Genomic DNA, 13,716 nt, shown 5'->3' with positions numbered 1-13,716 from the left:
AAATAGCAATCCATCACTATTCAGCCACACTCACGAGTCTGCCAGCCCAAAGGTCAGTGATAAAATGGCAGTGCCAAAACCCACACCGTTAACAGAACTACATCCATAGTATTATGAACCACGAATCACTGCGGCGGACATTCAAACGTGGTAAACCATTGGCGGTACATACCGCTGCGCTCAAGATACACACACACTTACAAAACAACACCACATTGGACAATTCAAACTACACACACTTGACACACATACACACACCACACACCCACACCACTATAAAACACACACTACCCACAACCCTTTGCGACTAAAAAAAGTTACCTACTGAGAGAGATAGACCAAGAGCACCCACAGAATCAGAGCCACATAACACCATCACCCATACACAATCCACACACCCTCACAAACACCACTCACACTACACCCATGGCACCACAAAGACCCTCAAGGTTCTCAGAGGAGGACCTAAGGGTCGTGGTGGAGGAAATCCGCAGCTATTCAGATCATAGGTGCAGCAGACATCCATTGCTAGGAAGATGGAGCTACAGTGGAGAATCGGGAGAGGGTCAACGCCGTGGGACAGCACCCCAGAACAAGGGATGACATCAGGAAGAGTTGGAATGACCTACGGAGGAAGGTGCATTCCATGGTAGCAAGACACCAAATAGCAGTACAGAGGACTCGCGGTGGACCCCCACCTCCTCCCCCACCACTAACAACATGGGAGGAGCAAGTCTTGGCAATCATGCATCCTGAGGGCCTGGCAGGAGTAGCAGTAGGACTGGACTCTGGTAAGTCCAATCTTTATTACTAACACCCCCCCACCTGCATGTCATCACAAACTCCCACCTGTATCCTTACCCCATCACTCCATCACCTCACATACACCCTACCATCACAACCCACCCATCCCAATACCACGCACTGCACGTAACACTAATGCACGGACCTCCACCACAGACCTGCATGGACACCCATCACTAAAGCATGCACACTAGAGACCATCACCTAGCCCACCAAATGACTACTCACAGAAGTCAAAGCTGCCAGGACAATCACAAACATAGAGGGCAACACACTCATGCACAAGATGTCACATGCAGAAACAATAACACTGCATTTACATCCCCACAGGTCCCCACCCAACATCACCGGAGAGGAGGTGCCAGCAACATGCAGTCCCCCCAAGAGGCCCACAGTGATGACAGCAGCTCATGATGCCTGGATCTGGATGACCAACCTGGCCAATCAGAGACCTTTAGACAGTTGGTTACTCAGGCACAGTCCCATACCACCACAGAGCCTCCCATCTCAGGAAACACCAGCACAGCATCCACCCAGCGTGCCCATACCTCTGTCCCCAGAACACGTCAATCAGCAGTGTGTCCACCACTACAGGGCCCCCAGGGCACCCCACAAACACAAGACATTCAGGGATCTGGGGTTAGTGGCAGTGGACGCACGGTTCAGGAGACAGAGACACAGGACAACCGGGAAGCAGGCAGGTCGCTCCCAGGTCGCTCCCCGTTCCGCCGCCCGCGCCACCTCCTCACCGTCTTATTCTTTGTCATTTCCCCCGCCGCTGCGTCACCTGCGGCCCCTCCCGCCTCCCCCCTCCTCTCACCGTCTTTTCTGTTGCCAATTTCCCCACTGCTGCATCCCCTGCGGCCCCTCCTGCCTCCCCCCTCCTCCTCACTGTCTTTTCTGTTGCCAATTTCCCCGCCGCTGCATCCCCTGCGGCCCCTCCCACCTCCCCCCTCCTCCTCACCATCTTTTCTGTTGCCAATTTCCCCGCTGCACCCCCCAGCCTTCCCATTCAACCAGCCCTCCCTCCTCCCAGCTGCCACTCCCACCCTCCCCTCCTTTTATGGCAGCTGCTGCGCGGCCGTGCCACTGGCGCGCCGAAGGTGCGCCAAAGGCAAGCCCGTCTGCGCCCGTCCGCGCCAAGACAGCGCCCAGCGCCAGTCCTCCTGGCCCTCTCAGACAAACCTACTCCCCCCTCACCCTCCACTCACTCAAACCAGGTGACCCCTTCCAGCCCCACACACACTCATGGCCCCTTCACCTGCCACACCTGTCATTTCTCCTGCTCCACATCCCTCACACCACACACCAACCACAGCAAACCCCTCTTTCAACAAACACAACACCCCCAATGCAATACTCACCTGCTCTGCTCCCACCCCCACCAACCAACCCCACCACACACCAGCCCACAACCAGAACACACCCCGCAACAACACCCTTATGCACCACACCAATACCGCCCACCACAACCACCTCAACTGCCTGCTCCTCAACACCCGCTCCCTTCACAAACATGCCATAGAACTCTGGGACCTCATCACATCACACTCACCTGACATCACCTTCCTCACAGAAACCTGGACCAACCCCTCCTCAGAACCCGACATAGCCATCGCCACACCCAAGGGATACAAAATCCAACGCAAGGACCGCATCAACAGGCCAGGGGGTGGCATCGCCATCCTACACAGGGACACCATCAAAGTCACCACCAGCTCCCAAGACACTATCGACAACACAGAACACATGCACTTCCTGATCTACATCAACAACTCCACCCTCAGAGGTACTTTAATCTACAGACCACCAGGACCATGCCCCGCCTTCTGCGACTCCATCGCCGACACCATCAGCTCGCACGCCCTCACCTCCACAGACTACATCCTCCTCGGTGATTTCAACTTCCACTTGGAAAACCTACAAGACCACAACTCTACCTCCCTCATAGACAACCTCACCAACCTCGGACTCAAACAACTGGTCACCGCACCCACCCACTCAGCAAGACACACGGTCGACGCAATTTTCACTTAAAGCCAACACATAGACTACACCCACACCACCGAACTCCTCTGGACTGACCACCACTGCGTCCACTTCTCCTTCACCAAACGCCCCACACACCACCATCAACACACCACACCCTACCGCATGTGGGACAAGAACGACTAAACTCCCAACTGGCTCACAACACCCCCCCCCACACCAACGACCCCAACACAGGAGCACACAACCTCTCCAAATGGATCACCACCTGTGCAGACACACTAGCCCCCCTCAGAAAACACATCGCCACCGCAACATCAAGAACGCCCTATGGTTCACCCCGAACTCCAAGACTCCAAGCGCAAATGCCGCCAAGCGGAGAAAATATGGCGACTAGAACCCTCCACAACCAACTTCTCCACCCTCAAAACCACCATTCACACCCATCACAAACTCATACGCACCGCCAAAAGAGATCACTACAAGACACGCCTTGACAACAACTCTCAAAACAGCAAAGAACTCTTCACCATCATTAATGAACTTGCCAAACCCAAAGCCAGCAACATAGACCCCTCACACACACAGCCCCTATGCGACGCCCTCTCCAACCACTTCCACCACAAAATCCTGGACATCCACAACAGCTTCATACCACACACACCCACCGCACACACCCCTCACTCACCCAACCAGACCCCCACTCATGACCCCCCCACCACACTCACCACCTGGACCCCCACCACACATGAAGAAACCGAAAAAAACATGAACTCCATCCACTCCGGATCCCCCTCTGACCCCTGTCCACATTGCATATACAACAAAGCCAGCCCAACCATTGCCCCCATACTCTGCGACATAATCAATTCCTCCTTCGACTCCGCCACCAACCCAGACCCCTGGAAGCACCCGGAAATCACTGCTCTCCTAAAAAAAAAAAGAAAACAACCCGGAGATCCTCTCCAACTATCTCCCCATCTCCCTCCTCCCTTTCCCCGCCAAGGTGGCCGAGAAACTAGTCAACGCCTGCCCATCCCATTTCCTCGAAGCAAACAACACTCTTGACCCCTCACAATCCGGGTTCCGCAAGAACCACAGCACGGAAACCGCCCTCATCGCATGCACCAACAACATCAGGACCAAAATTGACAAAGGCGAGACCATCGCAATCATCCTCCTAGACCTCTCCGCAGCCTTTGACACCGTCTGCCACCACACACTCCGCACACGCCTCCACAACATAGGAATTCGCCGCAAAGCCTTAGACTGACTCACCTCCTTCCTCACCGACCGGACCCAGAGAGTCCGCCTCCCACCTTACCACTCCACCACTTCCAAGATCATCTGCAGAGTCCCCCAAGGGTCCTCCCTCAGCCCCACACTCTTCAACATCTACATGATCCCCCTAGCCAACATCCTCCGAGCACACAGAATCACTATCCTCTCCTATGCAGATGACACGCAACTCATCCTCTCCCTCACCCGCAGCCCCACCACCGCCAAAACCAACCTACACGCTGCTCTCCTCGACACCGGCAACTTGATGACTACTAACCACCTCAAGCTTAACTCCAACAAAACCGAGATCATCATCTTCGGCCCCAACAAAACCACATGGGACGACTCCTGGTGGCCCACCGCCCAAGGCCCGCACCCACCCCCGCAAACCACGCACGCAACCTCAGCATCATCCTAGACCCCTCCCTCTCCATGACACAGCAAATCAATGCCTAACCTCCTCCTGCTTCCACACACTCCGCACTCTAAAAAAATCCTTCAAATGGATTCCCCCAGAAACCAGGAAGACAGTCACCCATGCACTCATCAGCAGCAGACTAGACTATAGCAACGCCCTCTACGCCGGCACCACACTCAAACTCAAACGCAAACTCCAGAGAATCCAGAACACAGCCGCACGCCTCACCCTTGGCCTCCTCCGCCACAAACGAATCTCACCACACCTCAAATCCCTTCACTTGTCCCCAAAGACAAGAGAATCACATTCAAGATCCTCATCTACGCTCACAAATCCCTCCACAACACCGCCCCAACCTACCTCAACGAAAGAGTGAACTTCCACACTCCCACACACAACCTCCGATCAGCCGACCTCACTCTAGCCACAGTTCCCCGCATCCAACACACCACCACAGGAGGCAGGTCCTTCTCTTACCTCGCCCCCAAAACCTGGAACTCCCTCCCCACCAACCTTCACAAAACCAAAGACCTCCTGCTCTTCAGAAAGAGCCTCAAGACATTGCTGTTCGAACAGTGACCCTCCCTGCCCCCCCTATTTTTTATCCCCCCCTACCAGCGCCTTGAGACCCTCACGGGTAAGTAGCGCACTGTAAACATTTTTTGATTGATTGATTGATTGAACTCTCCAGGAGGCACTTGCAGGGATCCTGGGAGCATACCACCATTCCCAGGGAACGATGGGCCAGATATTGGACAAGTTGCAGGAGACCCAGTGGCGGCAGGAGGGACAGTACCTGGGTATCAGGGAGGACCTGAAGGACATCAAACACATCCTGGTCACCATTGCAGGGGTGCTGGCAGACATGGCCAACACCATGAGGGAGGCAGTGGCAAACCACCGGGCCTCTTACACTAGCCACACCGATGAACAGCCATCCACCTCCGCTGCCACTAGTAGACAGGATGTCCCGCCAAAGGACCAACAGGCCACCAGTACCCCTCCCCCTGCAGAAGGAGAACCACCCCACAAACGGTCCCTGCGATCCAGGCAGAAGCCAGAGAATATTGCCAAGACCCCCACAAGGAAATTAGACTTCCTTATTGTCACCCTTGTGTCCCACTCTGTCACCCTGTCCACCTTAAACTGCCATTGCTCCCCTTCCTATGCCCCTTGAACAAGGCACCTGTGATACAAATAGACTGGACTCTATCCTAGACTTTCCTCCACCATCACCCCAGCCCATTGCACATACCCCTCTACTTATTGGCACTTAAATAAACACCATTAAAAAAAATACAAGTATGGAGTCTGGCAAATGATTGAACTATGTATTTGTTTAACAAGCTTTAAACACTGCAATACAACTGTACAGGAATGTATACATAGAAATGACCTGTAGTGAGCCGCAGTCAACACACCAGGAGCCAGAGTGGGGCACAGATATCTGAAAATAGAGATGCCAAAGGGTACAATAAGTGGCCAAAGAATTGGGAGACTCTGCCTGCCATGTACAATGTCAAACACAAAACTGTCAATGTAAAGTGAAGTTACAGCGTCTTACCTGTGTGTCACTGGAAGTATTGTCGTATTATTGTTGTTCTGTTGTCCTCATCCTCATCCTCTGCCTCCTCATCTTCACTGTCCTTAGGGTCCACTGCTGTCACACGACCATCTCCAGTCTCATCCTCCTGCAGAAAAGGCACATGGCGTCTCAAGGCAAGGTAATGCAACATGCAGCATGCCATGATGATCTGGCAGACCTTCTTGGGTGAGTAGTACAGGGATCCACCAGTTAGATGGAGGCAATGAAACCTGGCCTTCAAAAAGCCAAAGGTCCTCTCAATAATCTTTCTTGTCCACCCATGTGCCTCATTGTAACGTTCCTCTGACCTTATCCTGGCATTCCTCACTGGGTCAGTAGCCATGAGAGGTTGGGGTAACCAGAGTCACCTGCAAATATCTAGGGACAACTGTTAGCCACAAACTCTCCCTTAGGGCCCACACCATACCCATATACAAACATCCACTGGGTGGGAACCAGGGCTCACCTATTAGCCACACCCTGTGCATCTAGAGTTGAGCCATCACTTATGGGATGCTGCTATTTCGTAGGATAAAGGCATCATGCACAGACTCAGTATACTTTGCATTGACATGGGAGACGTACTGGTTCGCCAGGCACACTATCTGCACATTCATCGAGTGAAAGCTCTTTCTATTCCTGAACACCTGTTCATTTCTCGGGGGGGGAAATGCAATATGTGTACCATCAATAGCATAGCCCACATAATGTTGGGGAGATGTCCCATTGCATAGAAATCAGCTTTCACTGTGGCCAAATCCTCCACCTGGGGGAATATGATATAGCTGCACATGTGTTTTATCAGGGCCGACAACACCCTGATCAGCACTATTGAGAACATTGGCTGTGACATTCCTGCTGACAAGCCCATTGTCACTTGTAAGGAGCAAGTTGCCAAGAAATGGAGCACAGATAGGACTTGCACAAGAGGGGGGATCCCGGTGGGGTGACGGATAGCAGATATCAGGTCAGGCCATGATTGTGGCCCTGTCAAGCTTATAGGTGCGGATGATGTGTCTGTCCTCCATTGTTGCCAACCCCATCAGGGTTCTGTACACAGGTGTGTCTCCATCTCCTGTTCATCCACAGTGGTTGTAATCTAGAGGGCAAAAGGGTGAGCAGCTGGTCAGTATTCCACATTTCCAAACACTACACTGCATTACATGTTGTGACTGTAACAGTATATTGTTGTATAGGCCCAAGTGGTGCATATTTGTACTATGATGCAGTTAGGTGCCATGGCCTGCCCCCACCAAAATGGCATTCGCCTGTTCTGTGTGGATGGACGTTTGGAAATGAGGTAATTCCGCTGACGATGTGCGCCGTTGCGGGAAGCGGTCGAGAACCGCCGTGCAACTCCTCATTGGTTGTCATTGGGCCCTATGGGTTACAGTGGCCAATGGTGATGTACGCCGACGGTGACGGTACGCACCGCCGTGGATGTGACCGCCATTTTCTATCTGTTCACTCACTTGTTACCTGACCTTCAACAGGAGAGGACCTACACTGCAAATGCTGCTGCGACCTGTGTCTGGAACCGACCACGGCTCGTGTCAATGGGAAAAGGGCCCCTGCCTTTACCGCTGCGGAGTTGGAGAGACTGGTGGATGGGGTCCTACCCCAGTACTGAATGCTGTATGGGCCTCCAGACCAACAGGTGAGTACACTGTGAGCACGATGCATGAGGCATGAATGCATGGAGTGCTGTGTGTGAGGGCCTCGTGTAAGGGGAGGTTGGTGGAAGGGTCCTGGGCAGCGTACTGCATGTATGGTGGGCCATGTCTGTGCATAAGGAGATATGAGGGCTATTGTGGGACATGAGTGTAACAGGCCAGACGGTCTGACTGATACCTTTTTCTATGTGTATTTTTCTGCAGGCCAGCGCCCATCAGAAACAGGGTATATGGCATGTCATCGCCAAGGAGGTGCGGACCCTGGGGGTCTATGGCATGCGGAGCATCCACTGCTGCAAACGGTGTGAGGACCTGAGACGCTGGGCAAGGAAGATGGCGGAGGCCCAGCTGGGGATGGCCTCTCAACAAGGAAGGGGTGCCCGTCGAACCCTGACCCCCCTGATGGCCAGCATACTGGCAGTGGCCTATCTGGAGCTGGTTGGGCACTTGAGGGCATCAAGCAGTCACAAGGGGGTGAGTACAGATTCCCAATATACTACTTGCGTGTGGTGGGGTGGTCTCCGGGTGGGGGATGAGTGCCTGATGGTGCCCTTAGGACAGGCCGGAGATTGTGGGGTAGGCCCCATGTTGGGCAGGGTATGATGTGAACAACCTCCAACCAAGCTAGTAGGCATCCACTACTGGGCAGGGGTCTGTGGGTCTCAGGAATGCTGCTGTTGGCGTTAGGTATTCCTGTTCACGGCCTGGTGACTAGCATTGTGACTGTTAGTACATTACCCAGTGCGTAGAGCTGTTCCCTGTGTGTATGTGTGTCGTGTATCTCAACGGTGGTGTTGGAGCAGCCATTGACTAAGTGTATTCTTTGTCTCTTCCCCCATTTTTTTGTTTTGTCACCCTGTCCTTCTGTGCATTAGCATAATTTGGCGGCGGAGCAGAGGCACCGGCGACGGAGGGAGCTGTATCCCGCATGGCCCTGTAGTCCGAATCCATCGACGTTGAGGGCACCAGTGGGACGGAGGATGAGGGGAGCACCACGGCGGATTCAGGAGGGGACAGTTCGGACAATTATACCTCCTCCGATGGAAGCTCCCTGGTGGTGGCAGACACCTCTGTGCCCACCCCAACTACAGGTACAGCCACCACCCCGTACCAGCACCACCCTCCTAGCAGCCCCTCAGCGTGTTTCCCGTGCCCGCTCACCCTGGAGGGTGGGCTTCTCCTTCACCCCAGGCACCTCAGGCCCTGCCCCAGTTAGCCCTGCTGCCCTGAGTGAGGAGGCTATTGATCTCCTGCGATCCATCTCTGTTGGGCAGTCAACTATTGTGAATGCCATCCAGGGAATGGCATCCCATTTGCAACAAACAAATGCATTCCTGGAGGGCATTCATTATGGCATGGAGGCCCAACAGAGATCAATCCAGGTTCTGGCCTCCTCTCTGATGGCAGCCATTGTCCCTGTTTCTAGCCCCCCTGTCCAACTTCCTCTACCCAGTCCCATTCCCCTCAACCCCAACCTATCCCAAGCACACAGGCAGACCAGCATGCACCCAGGACAACACACAGGAGTGGCTCAGGCAAACACAAGCACCACACATCATCCCACAGGCACTCACACAAACACCATCCAGAAGCAGACATACCAACATCCACTGCTTCCACTGTGGCCCCCTCCTCGTCCTCCACTTCCATCCCAGTAGCGTCTCCACTCACACCTGCATGCACTACATCCTCATCCACTACCTCCATCACCAGCATGCCTAACTACACACCCCTCACTGGCAGTCACCACCTCCACATCCATGCACATGTCTTCTGTGTCCTCTCCCACTGTGTCCCACTGTGTCCCAAAGTACACAAATGCCAGCACACCCAACAGCCATCCACCTCACAACAGCATCCAGCCCATGCACCTGCACCCAAACACAGCAGACAGACACCTCCTACAACCACTTCCTCTTCCTCCACTCCAAACCCTCACCCTCTTCCCACCCCAATATCCCTAAGAAGCTTTTCCTCACCACCGTTGACCTCTTCCCTACCTCTCCCCCACCATCCTTCATGTCGGGCCAGGGTGGTCAGAATCCAGGCGAGCACCTCAGCCATCCAGTCCACAGCTACTGCAGTTAGGAGAGGATCCCAGTAACCAGCCAGCAGCACTGAAAGTGTGCCTGCACCAGGTGCATCAAGGAAGGGCAATGAGGCACCATCAGCAGCGTCTAGGAAGGGCAAGGAGGCACAACCAGCTGTGAAAGGGAAGGGCAAGGGGCCTGCACCTGCAGGCAGGAAGGACAGGAGGCTTGTTGCTGGGACTCATTCAGAGCCCCCACCACCAACCATGGTGGTTCAGCCATCCGAGGCTGCAGTGGATGGGCTGGAGCCTCCCCCCACCACTGCCAGCACCGCCACCAGCACCACTGCCATCAGCAGCAGCCCCAGTGGGCAGCCATCCAAGGCTGCAGGGGATGGGTTGGACCCTCCCCCCATCACTGCCAGCACTGCCACCAGCACCACTGCCAGCAGCAGCAGTCCCAATGAGCAGCTGTCCGAGGCTGCAGGGTAAGGGCTGGAGCCTTCCCCCAGCACTGCGAGCCCCGACACCAGCCCCGCCACTGCCACCACTGAGCAGCCATCACTGCCAAAGGGCAGTGTGTAGACGTGCCTCCATGGGCTGTGGTGCGTCCTGGACCCTGCAAGTCCTGTAGGTGTGACACCCAGGTGAGAGACGGTAACCGTGCACTCCCCAAGATCTGCATCACAGGGCACAGTGCCCCCTCCAGAACAAATGGAAGAAGCCATCCACTCACCCCATCCTTCCCAGGATGAAGCACACTGGGCACAAGACCCCCTCCAGAACCAGTGGAAGTAGCAAACCACCCACTTGAGAAACTGTGGCCTTGCACTCCCCAGGGTCAAGTACAGGGCTTGTTGTCCCCTCCAGGACCAGTGGGGTTGTACCATCTTCTGGCTGAGGTGCCCCACAATTCCACCTCCCCCTGAGGTGCCTGTGTATTTTCGCCCTGATGCCCCTGCAGTGTTCTCTCCGTGTTGTTGCAGGAGTGAGATGGGGCCTTGGCCTATGTGTTGTGGCCCTGTGGCCCACGGACATTGAGGACTGGGCAGTGTACCTCCATTTGTAGATATGAATATACGTTTGTAAATTGATACACTTATTCATGTTGTTTAATCGTATTACACTCACTTAAAATCATTTTGTCCTTGCATTATTCCTGAGGGGTTCGGGCCGAATATGCAATGTTACTGCATCTGGTTGTGTGTATGGTGTTGGGGTGAGGGTGAGGGTGTTGCATGTTGTGTGTTTGTGTCACTCTCTGTTTCCTCCCCCTTCCCTTGTGTGCTAGGTGGCAGTACTCACTGTTGTTGTCTTCGCCGGCATTGATATTCGTAATGTCGGAAAAGGTAGACAAGCATGGGGGAAATGAGCAACTCGGGCTCCATGGCATCGTGGTTGTTCCCTGAGTCTCCAGAGGTGAGTCCTTTGACTTCTGTGTTCTGTTTCCGCCGTGCTTTTGATGTTGTTGGTACAGCCCCCGGAAAAAGTGGCAGATCGGTGTGTCATAATAGTGCAGGTGGTACATTGTCTTCCGCGTGGCTGTTGGCGGTTACCGCTGTGGTGCCTGTTGCTATCGCCGTGGCGGTCGGTGTGTTAAAGTGGCTGTCTGTCTGAGCAGTTTCTGCCATGGCCATAATACCATTTTGGTTACCGCCGGCCTGTTGGCGGTATTACCGCCGCTATCACCGACTGCCAGGGTTGCAATAAGGGTCAATATTCTTAAATCCATCTACACAAACCTTGGAAGGGTTAAGAATAAATATATAGATACTCTGGGACGACTTTAGGTCAGTGCGACCAATGCAGTTGACCTCAGGGGCGGGGTCGTGTTTAGAAATAACACAGGTTTAAATAGCACCTGCTTCAGAATTCCTTGGTCCATCAGTTTTCATACAACAATAAACATTTCAAGATAACTCTTGTGATTAATGTTCCTGCTGAAAGATCAGAGTTTTCGACACAGATAAAGTAGATCGGAGAGTTATTTTGCCTGCTGCAAAGAATGTGTACCATGCAGATCACATAACTGTATTTTATATGGATAGCTCTGTAGGTTACTTCATTTGTCACAGAGATCTTTTTGTTTCTTGCAGTTCATAAATTACTGCCCAAAGATAACACAGCAAGCTATGGACCGTCATCAAAGAACTGCAAGCAAACTGCATGAAATGGGTTATAGCATTATGGTATTTCCTTAGTCCTCATTGTTTAATGTATCATTTTATGGACTGATTTACACACGCCTGATTCATTGGCTCTGTATAATGTGTGTGTGTGCTGTAAAGTGCTCTGACATCCTACACTGGTATGAGTTGCCCTATAAAACAAATTAACTGCATGTTAAAGAGTTGATATGGCAAGATGAGGGATATTGGTGGACCGTGATATTGAGGGAAGTTGTGGAGAAGGAGGTGTTTAGGGGGACGCCAACAAAGATTGGCACACTAGGCGCCACTAGGGCTAAAGCCAGCCCTGTATATACTTACAATATACACTAACCCTAATAACCAACTGACTGACCACTAACTAGGCTCTGAGTATCGTGCTACTCACCGCAAAGCGCTTCAACGCCTCATCAGGGTAGTCAGTGCTATACAAATACCATATTTATATATATATAGATAGATAGATAGATAAATAGATAAATAGATAAATAGATAGATAGATAGATAGATAGATAGATAGATAGATAGATAGATAGATAGATAGATAGATAGATAGATAGATAGATAGATAGATAGATAGATAGATAGATAGATAGATAGATAGATAGATAGACGGTCGATGTAGCCAACGTGGTATTATTTTTGACATGCAAGGTATCGTATGCGCGATATAGAGACCTCCCCAAACCATCCATTAATTATCTATTAAACACTGAGCTGACACAGAAGAAAAGTGTTTCTATCAACAGCCAAAAAGCGTATTTATATCTACCTGTTCCATAAGCAGAGGCGCTTTTAAGATGGTCCGGTACTAAAGAAGCCCCAGAAATGGATGTTGTTGGTTTTGGTTTGGAAAATGGTTTGTCAGAGGAAATATGTATAAAATGAATGTAATAACTGTGGCAGACGAAACCTCTCCTCTAAGCTTTCCTAGATTTGACAGTTGCTGGCTGAACATTACTGTATGTCCTGCTGATTTTCATGCCTCCTCTGAAGAAACCTCTCAGCAGGAATTTGTGTAAGAATATTTTCCGGATGCAAAGCTGACAAGGGGCCGCCTGCCAGTGATGGAGTTTGTTTAGTGCACTTAATGTGGGAAGCATGCACAATGTGATCCCACTCCTATGCATACCCGCACTGCACCATAATTTGTACATTACAGTTCAAAGCTGTCTTTCATTCATTGCCTGGCATTTTCGTTGCATTGCAGCAGACTATGTTTCATTGAACGACAAAGGCACAGCAAGGGATACAGATGTCTGGAACTCTCACAGGATTATGTTCACCACAATGTAGCAAACAAAGTTAATTACAGCTCCACACGCTGTGGTCTAAGAATAAAATACTTTATTTTATGGCTGCAGGGTTTCCACATAAACATGTTTTTCGCATTTAATTGGCGATCAGTGGATAATTTGCAGATTTTCATCAAACTGTAACTCAGATAAAAATACTACTGGAGACTCGATGGTTAACAGACAGCAAATTTGCACATAACTTGGCATCATGAATCGTAGTAAAAGCAGCACAAGCAAGCATGTCTACAGATTCCTATGATAGATCTAGAATTTAGATTACAGATATAGAATCGAATAAAACCTTATCTTATAGCCTTCCTCGTTCCAGTACTTCCTTAGTCAAGAGAGACCCTAACTCTCTAGACTGACAAGAACCACATACCCGACCTAGAATATACATATACTAGATAATTCCTCCATTCTCTCCAGGGACATGTTTGTAAAATTAAAAGCTTCTACCACTCTCCCTAG

Source organism: Pleurodeles waltl, chromosome 7 (genome assembly GCF_031143425.1).
Source record: "Pleurodeles waltl isolate 20211129_DDA chromosome 7, aPleWal1.hap1.20221129, whole genome shotgun sequence".
NCBI lineage: Eukaryota > Metazoa > Chordata > Amphibia > Caudata > Salamandridae > Pleurodeles > Pleurodeles waltl.
Note: the sequence above shows the minus strand (reverse complement) of the source record.